This window comes from Mauremys mutica, chromosome 1 (genome assembly GCF_020497125.1).
Source record: "Mauremys mutica isolate MM-2020 ecotype Southern chromosome 1, ASM2049712v1, whole genome shotgun sequence".
NCBI lineage: Eukaryota > Metazoa > Chordata > Testudines > Geoemydidae > Mauremys > Mauremys mutica.
In genome coordinates this window covers 155,798,369-155,804,050 of record NC_059072.1, presented here as the reverse complement: position 1 = coordinate 155,804,050, position 5,682 = coordinate 155,798,369, and positions in this window count along the sequence as shown.

Genomic DNA, 5,682 nt, shown 5'->3' with positions numbered 1-5,682 from the left:
AAGCAACAGGAAAGGGGGGGGGGGGGGGAGAGGGAGGCAACATGGAACTGTAAAGTTAACCCTCCCCTACCCACAGCACAGAGTCCAAGGGATTCAGCCCTTACCCCATTCACTCTCCCCTCCCCATGGGACAAAAACTCAGTTGTTCTCATTAATGCCAACCCTTCCCTCAGGGTAGCAGAAATTCATATTCCCTACTAATCTTCCTCATTCTCGTGGAAAAAGAGACCCACCCCTTCCACCTCATGGGTCAGAAAGAAACCCAGAGATCAATCCCCAACCTCCTAGTAAACCCTCCACAAGACTTGAGAGCTTGTCTCTCTCACCAACAGAAGTTGGTCCAGTAAAAGATATTACCTCTCCCACCTTGTCTCTCTAGACATGAGACTCAGCTAACCCCTTTGTTAAGAGCAGCATTCAAGAAGCCATTTGCAGTGTAAAACTCTTATTAAATCTACTATGAACAATGCTACATATATATATATGCCAGTAATTGGTGCTCTTTATATTATCTATGTATATATTTATATACAGATGTTATTATAATGGAGAGGTTATTTAGGTTATTTTGCACTTTCCATAAAAGAGTCTTGCAACTTTTTTTGAACAGCTCTAACACCTCCATTATTTTCAGCAGGACTTTGGAATCTGACAAGGGGGCATGGGTTTGAATAGCACTAGTCATATCGGTGAACCAGCACTTTGGTGGGGGCTTTTAGGGTGCTATCTTGTTCTCCGTAATCCCAATTTCTAGTTCTTATGGTTACAAAGAAAACCTTCAAAAATTTAAAGCAAGTTTGTAATGCATCCTAATGCAAAATCCTTATGAGCAAACTCAACAACGGCAAAATATAACATTACCCATGTTTGGACTGTGTGGAGTAGGATTGTATTTTCTCAATGGACAACCAACCTAATTCTCAATTACTGAGGGACAATCTTCACTTATTGATATATTTTGCTTTCCACAACCAAATCTCTTAACTTTCCATGAGTGATGTACCAAGTATTTGGATTCTAATAACTAAACTGTACTGTTAAATCTATTCACCTAAATTTGGGTTATTGCTCTATGCCAGTGCATATGACTTTTAAAAACTAACTTTGTATATGTGGATAATCTAAGCACTATACCCAGATGTACAAACACTCTTTCCCCAACCTATGTATTATATAATTTTTTTAACATTAGCTTTAATAAAAATTTTAAAGACGTGCCAGTTTCTTGAGACAATTAATTAGGAAGTCAGAGTTAAGGTTTTGTGACAGGAAGCAAGTTTGATTAATTTGGGGTGCACAGTGCTTTCACGTATGTTGGACGTATATGCAGTATGTTGCCAATGGAAGTGAATGCCACGTGCACTGTATTATCATCATTGAACATGGCAATAAATGCTGGCCTTTTACTTTTATTTCCACCCTTTTAAAATTTTGGGTTAACTATCATTAAACCACGGTTTGGTTGTATTAATAATCAAGAAACAAACCAAATAAGAAAACCTCCTCTGGTAGCGGAAAAGGGAGTGCACTAACGAGAGAGGTCACAATTTTCCAACTGTGATCACAGAACTCCAGAGTGTTCAGTTACTGGGCTATACTAAGATGTACACAAACCCTGGTTCACTTTGGTTGTTTTTGTGCTGTTTATCCAAATGAGTTATTTTAATTTTTTTCATTAAGAAATGAGACAGGACCTGCAGAAAAAACTAGTATGAGATCCAGTAATCAAAGACTATTGTAAAACAGAAACACCAGGATGCAGACTTAAGGTTGCCCATTAAATCTTAACTGGGACATATTCTGACTTCTGGGTGCTTCATTAGGCAATGTTCTTTTAATATATTTTTGGTATGGAATTATGTATGGCTATATTTAAAAATAGAAACTAGAGAAAATTGATAAGTCTCTTCACTATCTGCCTAAACAATTTGGCAAGGAAGTGCAAAAATGGCTAAACATGAAACAAGGTTTCTGTGCTTATTATATCTCCAGATGACTCCTGCTTTATTTAATGTGCCTTAAGAGAATGAACTAAATGACCTCAAGAAGAGCTCTGTGTAAGGTTGAAAGTTTGTCTCACTCACCAACAGAAGTTGGTCTGATAAAAGATATTACCTCATCCACCTTGTCTCTCTGAACTAAAAGAGAGTAATAAAAAAATGTGGTAAAAAAAGAATATGAAAACAGCATGGTTTAAGTGGCTAAATGATAAAGAACTCCCTCATTTAGATGTTGTCCCTTCAGTTTGTAAGTTCTTTGAGACTTGTATAAAAGTTCCTTTCTTTTCTCCAAACTAGGATCATACTGTCTTTGGCCCAAGGTTTCTCATAGAATATCAGGGTTGGAAGGGACCTCAGGAGGTCATCTAGTCCAACCCCCTGCTCAAAGCAGGACCAATCCCCCAACTAAATCATCCCAGCCAGGGCTTTGTCAAGCCTGACCTTAAAAACCTCTAAGGAAGGAGAATCCACCACCTCCCTAGGTAACCCATTCCAGTGCTTCACCACCCTCCTAGTGAAAAAGTTTTTCCTAATATCCAACCTAAACCTCCCCCACTGCAACTTGAGACCATTACTCCTTGTTCTGTCATCTGCCACCACTGAGAACAGCCCAGCACCATCCTGTCTGGAACCCCCTTTCAGGTAGTTGAAAGCAGCTATCAAATCCTCCCCTCATTCTTCTCTTCTGCAGACTAAACAATCCCAGTTCCCTCAGCCTCTCAACATGTCTTGTGCTCCAGCCCCCTAATCATTTTTGTTGCCCTCTGCTGGACTCTTTCCAATTTTTCCACATCTTTCTTGTAGCGTGGGGCGCAAAATTGGACACAGTACTCCAGATGAGGCTCACCAATGTCGAATAGAGGGGAATGATCACGTCCCTCGATCTGCTGGCAATGCTCCTACTAATACAGCCCAATATGCCATTGGCCTTCTTGGCAACAAGGGCACACTGTTGACTCATATCCAGCTTCTTGTCCACTGTAACCTCTAGGTCCTTTTCTGCAGAACTCTTGCCTAGCCATTCGGTCCCTAGTCTGTTGCAGTGCATGGGATTCTTCCATCTTAAGTGCAGGACTCTGCACTTGTCCTTGCTGAACCTCATCAGATTTCTTTTGGCCCATATGATGTGCTCAGCAGGAAGAAAAAAGCAGGGAAAGCTCTTCCCAGGTTGCACCCAGCTGACAGTAGAGATGGAAAAGGTACATTAGGTCTTGTCCAGCTTATCTACTTCTTTGAATATGGCCGATACAGGATTGTTCCTTACAGAAAAAAATTCTAATATACTGATGTAATAACTCATGTGGACGATGAAGTCACACCCCCATAAAGAAAAAAAATCACCAAGTTTTTCTCATGTCATTATGTTAGCGGATGAGGTTTACCCCTACTGTCCTAGATGTCAGTCTCCAGAACCAATAGATCTCCCAAGATCCATGCAGATTTCAGAGGATTCCCTAGAGCGGTGGTTCTCAACGAGGGATACACGTAAACCGGGGGTATGCAGAGGTCTTCTAGGGGTTAAATCAACTCATCGAGATATTTACCTAGTTTTATAACAGGCTACATAAAAAGCACAAGTGAACACAAAACACAAAAAACTACCCTGACAGGACACCTACTTTTTCAAGCTAATATTAGCTGTGTGTATGTTAAAACCAGTAGCCCTTAAGTTCCAAATACCCTTTAATTGAACTAGTTTAGTACCTGAATAGTTTCAAAATTTGTTTTCACGGTTACCAAAAGTTCAAAAAATCTCTAAAGTACAAAAGCAAATTCATATGCTTCAAAATATATATTAAATTTTAAAAAATGCCTTTTATACAGCTTATAAAGTATTTACTTTATGTACTAAGTATAATGTATTGTGCTTTATAACTAAAACTGTATAACAACCCCATCATATTATTCTTATAAAAATGTTAATTTTTGTGTTTAGTTTAAAATTGTTATTGTTATAAAAAACATAATGGTAATACCTTTCATGCCCATTCTAATAATGCATTGTCATTGCATCCAATTAAAACCTCTAAGGTTAAAGCATCTAACCTAAAATCCATGGTTTAATGCAAATAAAGGTTTAAAAATATTTGTTGTACTAGAAGTACAAAAGGGGGGAGTGTGGAAGTAGAGAAAGAACTGACAGGGATTTGTAGGGGATCTTAATGCATGACAGTCTCTGTTAGCAAGAGTTAGGCTAGCTGTAACCCTACTAACGCGAGATTTGTAAAAGCGAGAATTGTGGAGTGGAAAAGAACTGTGTAAGAAGTTGTTGCAACCTTGTGTCAATATAAGGAATGTAGACTGGTGTCTAAATAAAAGTAAAAAAAAAAAAGATATCAGAATGACCTATGTATAAACAAAATGCAGCTGTTGCTTATTATTGTATGTAACAAAAAGCATAAATGCTTGCTGTTATTGTTTACCTGTAAAGAGACCTGCCTAGGACCAGGGAAACCCTGTGTCCTAGGGTACTCCCTCCCTCTATACAATTGTCAAGAGAATATAAAGTATCTGACTCTGCTGCACCCAACCAAAAAGTAAAAACTAAGTTTTTCTCCAACATCTGACAGCTTGGCGCAACAGAGGACAGTGTCACAGATAGGAAAGAGACCAACACATGAACCCTGGGAAGAAATATCTTCCCCTTCCTACTAAGCATTTGCATTTAAAAATAAAGTCACCACTTTAAAGCACCATCAGGAGAATCACCAGATCAGACACCTTTTCCATAGACCTCTCTCCCCCCACAATTCCATCTCTCTGTATAGGGCACCAATGGGCAGAATGGTCCCAGAATCCCACACTCCCTTCCCAAATGGGCCACAGATCTAGCCCTACTCCAATTCACCTGTCTGATGTGGGACACTACACCTCTACCCTGCTGTAATGCAGTCGTGGGGAGCCAAAAATCCTTACCGCATTATAGCTGAAACCTTGTTATACCGTGGTAGGGGCAGCAGGGCTCCGGCGGTGATTTAAAGAGCTCCGGGCTCCAGCCGCTGCAGGGAGCCCTAGGCCCTTTAAATCACCAGCAAGCCCAACTGCCACAACCCCGGGATAGTGGCAGTGGGGCTCCAGCACTGATTTAAAGGGCCCTGGGCTCCCCACAGCAGCCAGAGCCCCAGGCCCTTTAAATTGCCAGTGAGCCCCGCTGCTGCACCCCCAGGGTAGCAGCTGCAGGGCTCCCCACAGCAACTGGAGCCCAGGGCCCTTTAAAGCACTGCCTGAGCCCCGCTGCTACCGTGCTATACACAAACCTGTGTTATATCAGGTCGCATTATAGCAGGGTAGAGGTGTATTTCTCATTTTACCTTCCACAGAGGTCCAAGTCCCAACCTGACCTTCCCCCCTTTCATGTATGCAGTGCAGCTGTAGCTGTGTCCATCCCAATATATTAGAGACAAGGTAGAGCAGGTAATATCTTTTATTGGACCCACTTTTGTTGGTAAGAAACACAAGCTTTAGAGCCACCCAGAATTCTACTTTTCACAGACCGGAAGGAAAGCTTGTATAAGCTTCAAGGCTTGTCTTTTTTGCCAACAGAAGTTGGTCTTCAGGTCCGGGAAAGCCACTCCCCTCCCCTTCATGGCAGAGATCCCAGCAGTTTTCATTTTGACCTCCACATGTGGCTGAGTCCATCTTAATTCCTGGCCTTTGCTAAAGAAACAAAACTAGCACACGA